Below are 16,416 nucleotides of genomic sequence, written 5' to 3'. Positions count from 1 at the left end.
AGGCTTCACATTGTCGTGGAGCAGAATGACCCGACGGGTGAGATTGCCTGGCCGTTTTGATTTGATTGTTTGGCGAAGGGTTGTCGATATTTGCGAGTAACTCTAGGCATTTACTGTTGTCCCGTGCTGCAGGAAGTGAATCACAAGGACAAAGAAGAACGTCAGCATAACCTTTTCTGCACTCGTGTGGATGGCCGTGGCTTTTTTTTTATGGTGGTGGTAATCCTGGATGTTTCCACTGGAGCCTTTGTCGTTTTATTTGCGGTTCGATGTGATGACACCATGACTCATCTCCAGCCACCGCTCGTGGTGGGAACGCCTTCCCTTCCCGAGCACAGCGCTGCAGATGAGCAAGACATGCTTCCTGGTGTGGTTGAAGACTGTGGGGCACCCACTGAGCACACACTTGGCGCATGTGCAGTCGTTCTTTCATGATGGTGTGAACATTTCCGACCACAGCAGCTGTGGCTTTCACTGTCACTCGGCAGTCCTGGGTAATGAGTGCATCCACCAGCTGGACGATGTCGTCGGTAATGCAGTGCGGTGCTCCAGACCGTGCATCATCGGCTGACGACACCCGTCCTCATCTGAAGCGCTTGTGCTACGCCGTGACCCTTGCAAGGGACATGCAGTGTTCGCCGTACACTTGGGACAATCGTCGATGAATGCCCGTCCTCCTACTCCTGTCAGAGAACGAACAACACCTCTTTGCTGTTCTTTCGACGCCTTCATGTCACAGTTTGCAATGCGACTGGCACGTTGTACGGTTGATGCATGCTGCTGCTATCTCAGTATAGTCACGTGACGTGTACGTGTGCCCTCTAGCGACGGGCTGTGAACTTCTACGCTCTGGTCGGAACCACACCTCGTTACACGCGTCATATTATTACCCTCCTGTCATCGGTTTGCGCATTCCAGACTCCGTCTTTCTTTTTGAACGCCCCTTATACATTGACTTTCGTCGTTGTTCTCTGGATGCTCCACTTTTTCTCTCAGGCATTGTACATAATGCAGATGGCATTACTGCTACTTACACTACTGGCCATTAAAATTGCTACACCAAGAACAAATGCAGATGATAAACGGGTATTCATTGGACAAATATATTATACTAGAACTGACATGTGGTTACATTTTCACGCAATTTGGGTGCATAGATCCTGAGAAATGAGTACCCAGAACAACCAGCTCTCGCCGTAATAACGGCCTTGATGCGCCTGGGCATTGAGTCAAATGAGCTTGGATGGCGTGTACAGGTACAGCTGCCCACGCAGTTTCAACACGATACCACAGTTCATCAAGAGTAGTGACTGGCGTATTGTGATGAGCCAGTTGCTCAGCCACCATTGAGCAGACGTTTTCAATTGGAGATCTGGAGACTGTGCTGGCCAGGGCAGCAGTCGAACATTTCCTGTATCCAGAAAGGCCTGTGTAGGACCTGCAACATGCGGTCGTGCATGATCCTGTTCAAATGTAGAGTTTCGCAGGGATCGAATGAAGGGTAGAGCCACGGGTCGTAACACAACTGAAATGTAACGTCGATTCTTTAAAGTGCCGTCAATGCGAACAAGAGGTGACCGAGACGTGTAACCAATGGCACCCCATACCATCACGCCGGGTGATACGCCAGTGTGGCGATGACAAATACACGCTTCCAATGTACGTTCACGGCGGTGTCGCCAAACACGGATGAGACCGTCATCATGCTGTAAACAGAACCGTGATTCATCAGAAAAAATGACGTTTTGCCATTCGTGCACCCAGGTTCGTCGTTGAGTGCACCATCGCAGGCGCTCCTGTCTGTGATGCAGCGTCAAGGGTAGCCGTAGCCATGGTCTCAGAGCTGATAGTCCATGCTGCTGCATACGTCGTCGAACTGTTCGTGCAGATGGTTGTTGTCTTGCAAACGTCCCCATCTGTTGACTCAGGTATCGAGACGTGGCTGCACGATAAGATGACTGTCATCTCGACTGCTAGTGATACGAGGCCGTTGGGATCTAGCACGGCGTTCCGTATTACCCTCCTGAACCCACCGAGTTCATATTCTGCTAACAGTCATTGGATCTCGACCAATGCGAGCAGCAGTGTCGCCATACGATAAACCGCAATCGCGATAGGCTACAATCCGACCTTTATCAAGGAAACGTGATGGTACGCATTTCTCCTCCTTACACGAGGCATCACAACAACGTTTCACCAGGCAACGCCAGTCAACTGCTGTTTGTGTATCAGAAATCGGTTGGAAGCTTTCCTCATGTCAGCACTTTATGCCGGCCGCAGTGGCCGTGCGGTTCAGGCGCTACAGTTTGGAGCCGAGCGACCGCTAAGGTCGCAGGTTCGAATCCTGCCTCGGGCATGGATGTGTGTGATGTCCTTAGGTTAGTTAGGTTTAATTAGTTCTAAGTTCTAGGCGACTGATGACCTCAGAAGTTAAGTCGCATAGTGCTCAGAGCCATTTGTACCATTTTTGAATCAGCACGTTGTAGGTGTCGCTACCGGATCCAACGTTGTGTGAATGCTCTGAAAAGCTAATCATTTGCATATCACAGCATCTTCTTCCTGTCGGTTAAATTTCGCGTCTGTAGCACGTCATCTTCATGGTGTAGCAATTTTAATGGCCGTAAGTGTATTTTATCCAGTTGCGCTGGAATGCTAATCATTTGCGTATCAGGGACGTAGTACATTTGACATTTTTGTATCTACATCTACGTCATACTCCTCAAGCTATCGAATGGGTTGTCGCGGAGGATAATTCTGGTACCACTAACGGATTCCCCCCACCTTTCGCGAAAGGCGCGTGGGAAGAATGATGTTGCTAAGCCTGTATATTGGCTCTAATTTCTCGAATTTTCTCGTCGTAGTCGTTACACGAATTGTATGTGGGAGGAAGCTGTGGTGTCACCGCCAGACACCACACTTGCTAGGTGGTAGCTTTTAAATCGGCCGCGGTCCGCTAGTATACGACGGACCCGCGTGTCGCCACTGTCAGTAATTGCAGACCGAGCGCCACCACACGGCAGGTGTAGAGAGACGCACTAGCACTCGCCCCAGTTGTATAGTCGACTTAGCGAGCAATGGTTCACTGACACATAGCGCTCTCATTTGCCGAGACGATAGTTAGCATAGCCTTCAGCTACTTTTGCTACGACCTAGCAAGGCGCCATTACCAATTGATATTGTGATTATAAAGCCTGTACAGTAACGAGAGATGTTCTACAAATGTGGATTAAAATTAAGTATTCCAGAAGCTACGTACTTTTCTTTATAGCATTCATTACGTATCCTGTTTCAGACGTCACGCCAGCCTGCGTGAGCTTAGAGTGCATTTCGGCCTCCTCTAACTACAAGGTGTTGGCACTTCTGCCAACACTTCAGAAGCAATATGTTGGTCGACTCTTCCCGGAAAGTGCTTTCCGAAATTTCAATAGTGGACCTCTTCGTGATGCACAACGCCACCCACTCTTGTAACGTCTGCCGCCGGAGTTTGTTAAGCATTTCACTAACGCTCTACCACCGAGCAAACTACTCGTATCCCGAGACGAAACGCGCCGCTCTTCGTTGAATCTTCTCTTTTATGTCCTGCCTGGTAAGGATCCCATATTGATGAACAATACTCGAGAATCGGCCGAACATGCGTCCTCATGAAGTTTTAATTTTAACGACCAGCAATATAATTGCATTCAGTCTGGCGGTCTTCAATTTTATGTTTACATGAGCTTAGTTGTTGCTATACGAAGTAAGCTGTTTATTTCAATAAAAAACTAATCGTTTCCGACTATTAGTTTCTTGTCTAAAACTGTGTCCAGATCATAACTCAAACCTGGAACTTGGAGCCTTTTGCGGATACTTGGACATCGTAGTACACAGAACTACTCAATTTAATGGATTTACGTCTGTATAACGTTGGTCCTAAAGATTCGGGTCACCCTATGTGCAATGAGAGAATTCTTCACGCGCATTTTGGCGGATAGAAGGACTGCAACCGAACCAACTCGATGGCAACGTAGCATTTCTGTAGAAGTGCTTCATCGCTGCCCTTGTAAATAATGTGTCTCCTTTTGGGGTGTGACCAAGGTGAGCGGGAACCATTATTCCTAAAGAAAACATTCAGGCGCTCTTGGGCTACTCTCGGCGTGCTTTGTTTTTAAATCTATCGTGACGCTGCGACTGTGGCATCAGATTGTGTGCCCTCAGACCAAGCGAGTTAATGGGATGGTTAGGACACAGCACACGCATTTCTGAGAAGCAGTGTGCAGACCCACTCAGTCTATCATCGTGTTTTATTATTAACTGGAGAAATTAGCTTAATAAAGTGCTTGATTTCCTACCAGTCATTGTCTGACTTCGTCTCTAATCACGTTGGCGTCAACTGAAAGTTATACCCTGATCTTTTATGCTTGTCTCCTCTGCCTCTACAGTTAGCAGTGGAACACATTACATTTACAAACTGCTTCTCATAAATGTACCTCCGTTACTTATAGCGCAAAGTAAATCCTTCGGCGTATAAGTAGCTGCTAAATATTTAGTACACAGCATTAGACTCTTCAATGCAGCTTTGACTTGGCCCGCGCGTCGCGCGTTATACCTCTGCCTGCATTAAGGCGATATCACATTCATCTATACGGAACATAATGCAAAGAAATGTACGGAAATGATAAATAAAACATTGAGGGCGGTAAGGAGACCGGGCGCGACACAACGTGCTTGTGTTCGAAACACTGATGCTACTAACCCCGTTACAAAATTTCTAATTAATGTTCGATTATTTACACTGAACATTCCACGTGGGTGCGAAGGTTCTCTAACAAGGACAAATTTGGCCAGTCGTACCTTTACATGCACTATATACCTGCTGATACTGGTTAGTTGTCTATAAGATGTGATCATGGGGAAGAAGGAAAAGAGATGGGGAAGAAATTAATTTTAGTTGTGTCTTTCTTGTCTGAAACGCTATCATCTTCAATAAAACTGTTCTGAATTGGTATTATGCAGATAAGTTCAGTCTTCCCTTGTGAGTGTTAAAGAATTTTGTGGATACTTTGTCTGCCAGTATTTCAGTATTACTGACAGGGGCTTTGTTAGGTTTTTTCTACACTTTGAGCAATTTTATTGACGCATAAGGACAAGAGAAAAGTTGTAAGTGTCATTAGTCAATGACTAATGAGCAGCTTCTGACGAAAGCTTTTTCATGTACACGTTTCACCCGTTCGTCAAAGTGGAAAAGGGATCATCGATCCAAAATTGCAAAATACTGACGTAGCAATGTACCAGGATAGTTAAACATTTCAACAATTTCGTAGGCTTTTTTTTTCCTTTTTTGCGAGTTGTTTACGACTCTCTAGATCGTTTCTCGCAGCTTCGTATCCAAGACTCTCGATCCTCGTATAAATGTTCTGATTTTCTTGTCTTTGCTTGGATACCAGTGTGTGGTTCGAGAGGTGAGGAAGATAACGTTCATGACTTCAGCAGAAAATATAAACTAAGCCCACCCACCGTTTCAGAAATGTGATGAACACCACAGCTACTATAGAACTCAGAAATTTCTCTCTCTCTCTAGCAGTGCCTTCAGACAAGCCGCTAAAACTCTAAAAATGGTGAGCATCTTGCATAGAATTACAGATATTTATTTCGACTTCCAAATATAATCGTTTTGGTCTGTAAAAGCCGATATTGCAACTGATACCGGTTTCGGGATCTGTTTCCCACAAAAGCGTGTGAAGTGTCTCAGAGAGGTTTCACAAGTGTGTCGTGATCTTTTTGGAATCTGTGTTCAAGTGCGGGGCTATACATCACAAAATTGAAGCAAACTATTGTGCAGCGGTCTGTTTGAAAGTGTATTCAGAGACATATTCAGTTGGATTTAGTAACTTCTGAAGCAGCTCGTGCTCATAGACAAGAGCGCGAAGCGTCTCCGGGACAGTTTCACAAGTGTGTCGCGATCTATTTTAGAGTCCGTGTTCACGTGCAGTGGTGGTGGTGGTATTCCTCGGAATAAAACGTGTAATTACATCGCAAATTGTTTAAATATTCTTGCGTCAACAGCAAATCTCGCTCACTCTCTTTGCGGATTGGTACTTTTAGTTCCTGTCACAACTTCAAGTTATGTATGTGACAGTATTCCACACATTGCTTAAACAGCAGACGTAACAACTCCCGAAGCAGTTCATGTTGAACGACAAAGAGTATAGGGAGGATGGGAAGGAGGAAGGCTGTAGGTATTTCCAACGCCACAGGAAGTACGCGGCCTCTCTTCGGCTACCACGTGGCGGTGCTGTGATCCGCCGCATGACCTTTGGGGGCCGGGAGCACATGCACCGGAGTGAACGTCTTGCTTCTTGCACTCCGGCAGGGGGGCGCAGAAAGCTATGCGCAGAAAGCAACGTGTTTTCTCAGTTGTGCGCATGACGTCACGGTGGAAGCAGCTGTGCCAAACAGTACACAGTTCGAATTGTGTGTGATTGTTTTTCTTGTGTTGTTTTGTGTTTGAAGGAGTATTTTGATTGAGTTCTTTCTTCTGAGGTACTCAGTCAACAGCGGAAACATTCGGAATTCGGGAGTGTTAAGGGTTTTTGCTGTAATTGATATTTGATTCGGAACTGAAATAGTTAGCGATAGTGGACAGCGGAATGAACATTGTGTTCGCCAGCTCTATAGTTTATGGTTCATCCTGAGAAATTCTTATTAGAGAATCTACAAGTGAGTGAGAAAATTAATTTTTACAATGCCAGGCTGTGCTGTAACGGGCTGTTTTTCCTACAACTGGAGCACAAAGGGAACTGACGTAATGTATCACAGTTTCCCGCGTAATGAAACATTACAAAAACTATGGTTGTCGAAATGTAAATGTTGCGCATGCAAGAATATGTTCTCGCCATTTCGCAGAAACAGATTACTTAAGGGATTTACAGTCTGAATTGCTTAATTTGTCCCGAAAAAGAATGCTCAAGCCAGATGCAGTTCCTTCGCGCAATTTGCCGTGCGGTAGTGCGACTGTCAATGTGTCACCCGCAACAGAAGACAGAAGCAAACGGTATAAGAAACGAGAACTACATAAGAAATCTCTGGAAACTCTGGAAAAGCTGTCACCAAATAAGATACATCATAATAAGAGCACATGTACAGATGACAGTTTTTTTTTCAGACACAGATAAAGTTACTTTGATGAATACTATAGCGGCTTTAGAAAGAAGGAATGCTGTTCTTACAAACAAGTGTGTGCAACTTCGAGCTCTTAAGTAAATTCATTTCAATGCGATTAAATGAATAGTTTTTGATTTATTTGAGCAGAGGTTTCGAATTTCAAGTGTGTGTCAGTGTGGTTGTGATCTGACATTTTACCGATGTGTGAGGCATAAGCTGCGAAAGAATATAACTCATCAGTTTTAACTGTAATATTTTAGCAGCAGAAAAGCAGTTTAGACATCTCATTTCTGGTATAAACAAAAGCTTCCGCCAAAAACTTGACGTAAACGCGCATGCCGTGTCGTCTGCTTGTGAGCGCTTGCTTCCACGCTGACGTCACTAGGCCAGCCAATGGCAGAGCAGAGCGCTTACTGCCCAACCTTATTATTTAGTAACCTTGGCACTCCGGAAGACTGGATGGACTTTTATCGAATGATCTAGAGCAGGCTCATTCAAGAAGCGCGCCCGGCAGGCGCCCCCGCGCCCCGCGGGCGCAAGGCAGTGTAGTTCAGCGCCCCGTCCGCGACCGTGTGTCGCTAGTGTCGCCATAGGAGCGAGAGAAAGCTGCGTGCGGAACGAGTGAGATCTCACAGCACTGCTCTGCGCTGGACAGTCCCGCGGTCTGACCCAACGTAAACAAAATATTCTAGTTTAGAAATTGTTTTATGTAAGGGATATAGTGTCTCATTCTTACTGTTAGTAGTTACAAGTAAATATTTTTTGTTATACTTCGTGCTACAGCCTTTTGTACCCCTTTTCAGAGTTTAGAAATCGGATCCTTAGTTTGCTGTTTTGTACGTAATAATTTTAACTGACCGAGTTTGAAAACTTATTAAAAATAGAATTAAGGTTATAAAGCCCTTTAATTATTACAGTCAACATTGTTAAAGAAAACAATTAACATTTTACACGTTTTTCTTTTTCGAGGAAACTATTTTGTCTAGGTTTGGTACAATATTCCGTGAGACTGCTAAACCTCAAAGAATTACTCAATTTTTTTTCGCCAACTAATGAACGGTTCTTAATTTTAGCAAGCTTTAAAAGAGAGAAAAAGCGCCCACAAATATACGTAAAAGCAAACATTGAGAGAAATTTGGCCGTGTGCTTGTGCAGAAGAGGATATTTCTCTCGTGGAAGACATCTGTAAAAGTCATCCAAAGTTTTACACATAAGAAAGCGGTTCAAATGGCTCTGAGCACTATGGGACTAAACATCTGTGGTCATCAGTCCCCTAGAACTTAGAACTACTTAAAACTAACTAACCTAAGGACATCGCACATATCCATGCCAGAGGCAGGATTCGAACCTGCGACCGTAGCAGTCGCGCGGTTCCGGACCGAGCGCCTAGAACCGCTAGACCACCGCGGCCGGCAGAAAGTGGTTCTTCAGGCGGATATCGCACTGCAGGTCAATCAGCTCTAGTTGAGGCACTTGTGAGACATCCCTTGGCCGAAGGGAAAAGGGCGAACATATATATAAGGCCGGTTGAAGCTCACTTATCTCCAGAAATCTGTTTTCAGACTGTTCTTGCAATTCGCAAATGATTTCAACATAATCTGAAAAATCCACACTTATTTAACACTGTCTAGTGCAGGAAAGTGTCCACAATTCTTCTCGCGCAATGCCGGGATGGTTCCTTTCAAAGGGCACGGCCGACTTCCTTCCCCGTCCTTCCCTAATCCGATGAGACCGATGACCTCGCTGTCTGGTCTCCTTCCCCGAAACAACCAACCAACCATCTTCTCGCGCAGCTGTTTTCCCCACAAAATAAGTTTTTTTTAAATGCTTGAATCGTCTGCACTAAATCAGCAACAGAGTGATTTTCGCCTTGGAGTGAAATGTTCAAAGTATATAAATGACCAGTAAGGTCACTCAAAAAAGCCAAATTCGCCACCCACTTAGGATCACAAAGTCATTCTTCTGGACATCCTTTCATTTCAAAAAGATATTTATTTCACCCCTCAAGGAGAAAAACCGATGAAGCACCTTTCCTATGCTCAGCCATCTTACTTCGGTGTGGTAGGGGGTTTCCGGGTATTCCGCTTCGATATCAGCCAGAAATTCTTTCAATTGGTGATGTGTGAGTCCATGCGATCGAAGAACCGTTCGAAGAACTGTGTCCATAACATTTTTTATGATGACAATCTTCGCACAAAGTGCCTCCTGGTATATCAGACAATGGACTGCAGTGAATAAGGAACAGCCGACTTCAGCCATTTTTGACCTGACGTAACCCAGGAATCCAGTGTGTATCCCTCGCAGCGCACGGGCTCCATCTGTTGTTACACTGGTCAGGCGTTCCCATTTTAAATACATTGGCTGTAACACGTTTTCCACGGCTAGAAAAATATCCAAACCCGTGGTTGTGTGTTTTAATGGTATAAGGTCGAGAGGCGCGGCGGGCGGTCGGGCGGTCCGCACGGCCAGCTGAGCGACACGGCTCGGCCACTGCGACAACACACGAATTCGCCCGGGGCGCTGGCCGCGGGCGATCGCGGGCGCTAGCGCCCCAGGGACACACTTTGGACGAGCCTGATCTAGAGTTACAGCATTTATCAGCACGCGTTGCGAAGTGTAACTCAGACCCATCCTGCTGCACCTTCATTATTTAATAATGCGTCTTTGTCTTCACCAAATATCATTGCTTTGCAAACATCATATAGTTGGCTATCGACACAGTCCTGAGCTGCATGATTACAATTAATATACTCATTAAACTCCTCCTCCTTCAGCACAGACATCTCATCCATTGAACACAGTAAACAATTACATCCATCCTCCCAGTCCAGCTGCTAACACAGACTGAGCGAATTTCCCTCCATTTTTTCCCCAGACCGTCATCTTGGATTAAGTCATGGGAGAGGAGAGGGGAGGTCTGACATTCTTCTCTGGTGATGGTGGTGTTTTGAACTAGGTCAGCTGGCCCCCGGACCTCGTGGTGAACATCCTGGGTGGCGCCACAGTCTATGAAAACTCAAATTGTTTAAATAAACATTGCATACAAAGTAAGGACTTACATCTGGCCTGTCCAGGAGCGAGCAGAGATTGAGTCCTTTTTCTGCCAATTTCCAGATGGAGGAGGGAAGGGGGAGGGGAGAGCAGGTGGGAGAGGAGATGGGGTTATGTTACTGGAGGTAGCCTAATTGACCCACTTTCCCATCAATATTTGAACTTCCCACCATGATGTCAGTGCGACATTGCCACATCAGGGTGTATACGTGGACAAGAAAAAAAAAATCCCGGATTTCTCCCGGATTTCCCGGTTAAAAATACACTTTCTCCCGGGTGAAAACATACTTGTTCCCTGTTAACTGACAATATATTTTCTCTTGGAACTGTATAAGTCCTTTCAATGATTATGGTTTTATACACGGGAGTAGAATTTCCCGGTGCTTTATGAAACTAAACACAGGGAAAAAAACGCGTTTTGGAAAGATCTTTGATTCAAATTCCACCAAAAACCGCATGTTACTTTCCGAAGCAGAGATTGCGATGCGCTTTTGTAAGCCAGTCATAGCTCATGTCACGTGATCTCGCAGCCGATGACAGCGGGTATTCAGAGCTTAGGACACGTGATGTAGTCAGCCAATAGCAACATCACTGTTAAGTAGCGCGAAAGCACAAACAGAAAAAGTTAATGGTTTAAATTAATATACATAATGTTGCTACACGAAACGCAAAGCTTTCACATATAATATTGGTCAGTAAGATTAATACGCTGCAAGAGAAGCTAAGCTTTCACATACAATGTTGGTCTTTTATGCGCGTATTACAATTTAAGATATATCACACAAATGTGATCATAAAATTTTTAATAACGTCTTAAATGTTTGTTCTTCTGGGCTCGAAATTCATCTAAATGGGTCGTCATCAAAGAGTTGATTTTTAAATGAGAGTCAAACGCTCTGTGATTTAAGAAATTCATCGTAAATTATCGCACATAGCTCCGTTGTAATTGCCAGAATGGTACTTTGATGGTAACGCGTTTCAAACCACTATTCGGAGTATTTTCCCGTGACCTGTTTGAAATAGGTTCGTTTCCACAGTTGCCAGAGAGCGCCAGATGACAGGCGTCACCGCGCTTGCGCAGCTACGATGTCGCAGGGAGCCCGTATGTTCGTACGTGTAAAACATTAAAACATCGTACATTATGTCATAGAAGAAACAAAACATCAGAGGATACTCCAAGAGCATAGGATTTTGGGACCCATACTAAAATATCCACATTTAAAGTGCACATATGTATGTCTGTATTCCCAGTTAAATAGGCCACGACCTGATATTAAGCTTTTCAGTGTGGTTTTCGGGATATAAATTTTCTTGGAGTACCAGTACTGTGTTATCTCACGTTTGGTTCTTTACTATGGCATAATGCCATACGTGCTAGAAGTTGAAAACGTGCACTTGAAATGCAGCGAACAGTGTGTGGAATTAAAAAGAAAATTTCTTTAGCAAACCGACAAAAATAACTTCATTGTTCTGCAAGGCAATTAATGCTTGACTGCCAGAAAGGTGGAAATCAGAAATCTGTTTTGTTTGACGTGAGAGCATTAAACGAAGAGGAAACAGCAAAATCACTAAATGTAAACACGGGTCACGTGGAGAATACCACCTCCCCACTACAACTCAGACTGCTCTGTGTATCAGCCCCGGATCTACGATATTTCCGAACCGGTGCAATACCCAGCCACTCCCTCGAGTGTTTGAGATAGAATGTCAAAAATTAAAAAAAAACGAATTTTCAAAAATATGTTCATTTTGTAGCGTACATCTTTCTGATGAGTCTAATGAATAAAACGTGTGTGTTCGAGGAAATGTAAGACATGTTATTTGGTCGTAAGTATGCCGAAGGGCAGTGCCTCGCCTCCTCACACAGCATTCTTCTATCGTACGTCAGTGTGCTTCGCTCTGTGGAATTGTATATTTTGTAATAGAAGCCATCAAACCATATTCAGGTCAAAGGAAATTAAAATGTCCTGTGGTGCCTCTCCTGCTTACAATTGGCCGGTCTGAAATCTTGTCTCTCTTCAGAAAATTTGCACTCTTTATTCCCTATCAGCTAACAACTTGCTGCCCTGTGTGACATAAAATTAAATACAGGATACATAAACCCAGTAAAGACACGAGACAAGCAAGACAATACACATTTCTTCAATCCTTAGCTCCTAAAATTTTTTTCTCTTGAATCTTGCTACAGCTTCACATGGCGTGCTTTCCTTTCTGAGAATCTATTACCTCATCAAAGTTCGTGAAATATTTTGCTACATAAAAAGTCGAAATGTTGTCTAATACTGAAAAAGCTGTTAATGCAAATAGGACCCAAGACTGGCGTGGTTTCCCGATCTGATTACGTCTATTTTGTCACTCTCTGTTAGATAAAACGAAATAGGCCTTTCTAATACTGCAACAATTGTAATACACACCAAATAAAACGAGACTGTTTTGACACACAGTACCAATATCAAGTGCCTGTTAGGCCTACTACAAGCAAAAAGCCTTACGTTAGGAAGTAGTTTCACAGTTCATTCATACGCTCCAGTTTCTCAAGTATGAGATCGCAAAGTAGTAGTACGAAATTTTTATACAAACTTGGAATCGTCATATTGTTCCATAATTTATATGATGTCCCCGTTTCTTCTCCTTCCTCGTTCTAACAAACAGTCTTGTTAGCACTAGTTCTGTAACTGTTCCCGCCAATGTCAAAGCTTATTCGCAGGTTCACTAACTCTGCCAGAATCACCGGTTTAGTTATCCCGCGATTATTCTCCGGTTAGGCGTTGCTACATGTTCGTACAACGCGTATTCCGCGCTTCTTCTAGAATAGAATTTAAAGCGGCTGCTAGCCGGGGACTGTACAACTGGCCCTTAATAGTATAGCGATCTGCCCAAAAATTTTCTGTCAAAATTTCATTTTCTTAGTTACACGGAGAAGGTAATACGTAATCTTTCTTACCTGTTATTCGTTTATTTCCACTCCTGTAGTCTGAATCTATGGATTTAGCTAGTAATTATAACAACGCTCATCATTCGCAAACCCAATCAACCACACAATCAGACAGCGGTTGTCATTCATCCGTTCGGCCTTACTCTGCTCAGCTCGTATAGCCCCTTTTGTCTGTAGGAAACTTTGTTTCTACATGCAACGAGGATTCCCCTGACAGAGACATCATGTACACTATGCACACATTCACAAATCAACTTACGATTGATTCAGAAATCAACTTAGAATGTGTTCAAAAATGTTCAAAAACTGACAGGGATGCGTTTCAAAGTCATATGAATAATCGATAGACTAACGTGCGCTGGATGCTACTCGCTTTGTGAAACAAGGTTTTTTCCCTCAATAGTATGAATTTGCCCCCCACCCCGTCCTAGAACTGGGCCTGCTGCACATGCAAGAATCTAGCAGCTTGGGCGCTCCAGTAAAATTTTTCCCGCTAGCAGATGATGATGTGATGATGTTTGGTTTGTGGGGGCGCTCAACTGCGTGGTTATCAGCGCCCGTACAATTTCCCAACCTTTACTCAGTCCAATTTCGCCACTTTCCTGGATGATGATGAAATGATGAGGACAACACAAACACCCAGTCATCTCGAGGCAGGGGAAAATCCCTGACCCCGCCGGGAATCGAACCCGGGACCCCGTGCTCGGGAAGCGAGAACGCTACCGCGAGACCACGAGCGGCGGACACCCGCTAGCATCTAGCTGCTTGCTGCGACTGCTTATTACACAGCCAACAGCCACATTTCTGTAGCCAGAAGCGGGAGAAGGTACTACTCAACTGCGCATGCGCCTGATCCCACTCGTAACTCCTAAAACGAATCTAATGTAAACAGTTGTGACGTCACGTTCATCGGAGGCAATGTGTTGTTACGGAACATTGCATAATCTTCCTAAAGCCTTTGACACATTTTGCTGTTGGCAGACGCTTGTATGAGCACTGTGTTTTGTTGCTGTATATGGCGGATTTCCTTTGCAATTTAAGTTTTATTTTCGTTATTTCTCTCGTTCATGTTTTATTGTTGCAGTATTATTCTGAAATAGCGGTATATAATAATATCCTTTGTTAGAGTATCGGTCCTTGCCAGTCAAAATTACAGATATTTCACTGAAAACAAAAACAATGAAAACTTCTCGGAATTCTAAAAAACTCCCGGGTTTTTCCCGGATTTCTCCCGGATGAAAAAATTCCCGGCTTTTTCCCGGATCTCCCTGTTGTCCCGGATCGTATACACCCTGCACATCTATGGCTGCCATGTTAGATCCGCCATCTGTGAATAAATTAGGCAACAACGCAGAGTGGGGCGACACTTTCTTTGCCCTTTTACTCAGGCTTACATTAACGTTGACTGTCTCCCCCCCCCCCCCACTCCTGCCTATTATTCCCAGTCCTAGTCAGTATTTTACTTACTACTATGACTAAAAAGTCTGCAGACTACGGACATACAATTGGGGCACACGCAGACTGTTTAGGTCGTTTCTACTCGTGTTTGACAAGTCAATAAAAATGCATCGGCTATCAGGTTACAACTTGTTTTAAAAAGTTTCGGCTAACGTGGAAGGAGTTACGTTTTACATAGTAAGAAGAAGTAGAAATATTACATTGAGCATGAATTGTTTACTTCTAATATTTAACGCCTGAAGCGCATTTCCAGACCAGTAAAATATGGCGTCTGGAAACCAACTGTTCCAGTTTCCAATTTAGTCAGCACAATCGCTATCTTCTTTTCTTTCTTTTCTTTTGCTACTGCCTTTTATTGCGCGGTGTCGACAGGGTTAAGTACGAAATTGGCATGGTTAATTTTTAGGCGTGGCCGGATGCCCTTCCTGCCACCACCCCATACCGCCCGGGGGATTAACGACGGCGGTCGGTGTGCCAGCCAGCCTGGATGTGGTTTTTAGGCGGTTTTCCACATCCTCCTAGGTGAATACCGGGCTGGTCCCCACGTCCCACCTCAGTTACACGACTCGCAGACATTTGTAACACGTTCACGCTATTTCACGATTTACACGGGACACAGACAGCTGGGGTACACTAATACCATCCCAGGGGGTATGGGGTGGTGGCAGGAAGGGCATCCGGCCACGCCTAAAAATTAACCATGCCAATTCCGTACTTAACCCTGTCGACACCGCGCGATAAAAGGCAGTAGCAAAAGAAAAGAAAGAAAAGAAGATAGCGATTGTGCTGACTAAATTGGAAACTGGAACAGTTGGTTTCCAGACGCCATATTTTACTGGTCTGGAAATGCGCTTCAGGCGTTAACATGTAAACACAACAGCGAATAACGGTTTCCAAAATTCGGTTTTCGTCATTTGGAAGATGTGTCGCATGTAAACATAGTGATAGTGGCGTGTACTTTACTCCGTATGCTGTCAGCACATCATATGGCTTCGTTCCTCCATTTTCTCAGTAAGTGGCAACATCGTCTTAAAGGAAGCTGCTTATCACAGTTTCAACGTGTATTCGAGAAATAAAGGCAATCCCGGTTTGTTTTAGTAATTTTGGACTAGAGATACAGTTCCCCAGTTAATGAACAAAGTAGGAGCATATGGACTATCAGACCAATTGTGTGATTGGATTGAAGAGTTCCTAGATAACAGAACGCAGCATGTCATTCTTAATGGAGAGAAGTCTTCCGAAGTAAGAGTGATTTCAGGTGTGCCGCAGGGGAGTGTCGTAGGACCGTTGCTACTCACGATATACATATATGACCTTGTGGAGAACATCGGAAGTTCACTAAGGCATTTTGCGGATGATGCTGTAGTATATCGAGAGGTTGTAACAATGGAAAATTGTTCTGAAATGCAGGAGGATCTGCAACGAATTGACACATGGTGCAGGGAATGGCAATTGAATCTCAATGTAGACAAGTGTAATGTGCATAGAAAGAAATATCCTTTATCATTTAACTACAATATAGCAGATCGCAACTCGAAGCAGTTAACTGTATAAATTATCTGGGAGTAGGCATTAGGAGTGATTTAAAATGGAATGATCATATAAAATTGATCGTCGGTAAAGCAGATGCCAGAATGAGATTCATTGGAAGAATTCTAAGGAAATGCAATCCGAAAACAAAGGAAATAGGTTACAATACACTTGTTCGCCCACTGCTTGAATACTGCTCACCAGTGTGGAATCCATACCAGATAGGGTTGATAGAAGAGAGAGAGAATTTCCAACGGAGAGCAGCGCGCTTCGTTACAGGATCATTTATTAATCGCGAAAGC

The 16,416-nt window shown here is 44.2% G+C and overlaps 1 protein-coding gene across 2 annotated transcripts in view; it reads left to right on the top strand.

Annotated features, from left to right (window-relative positions):
• The window catches only part of LOC126100456 (cytochrome P450 302a1, mitochondrial), a 230,022-nt gene that overhangs the window by 83,195 nt on the left and 130,411 nt on the right, over nucleotides 1-16,416 (top strand). The window contains exon 1 of one of the 2 annotated variants that reach the window (XM_049911064.1): nucleotides 6,407-6,696. The exons of the other annotated variant lie outside the window; for it this stretch is intronic. The gene's annotated coding sequence lies outside the window, so the exon portion shown is untranslated. Of the gene's footprint in view, nucleotides 1-6,406; nucleotides 6,697-16,416 lie in introns of those variants that run through there. 2 annotated transcript variants of the gene reach the window in all.

The sequence above is a fragment of the Schistocerca cancellata genome, chromosome 9, assembly GCF_023864275.1.
Source record: "Schistocerca cancellata isolate TAMUIC-IGC-003103 chromosome 9, iqSchCanc2.1, whole genome shotgun sequence".
Taxonomy (NCBI): domain Eukaryota; kingdom Metazoa; phylum Arthropoda; class Insecta; order Orthoptera; family Acrididae; genus Schistocerca; species Schistocerca cancellata.
Note: the sequence above shows the minus strand (reverse complement) of the source record. Positions and strands in the feature narration are given on the sequence as shown.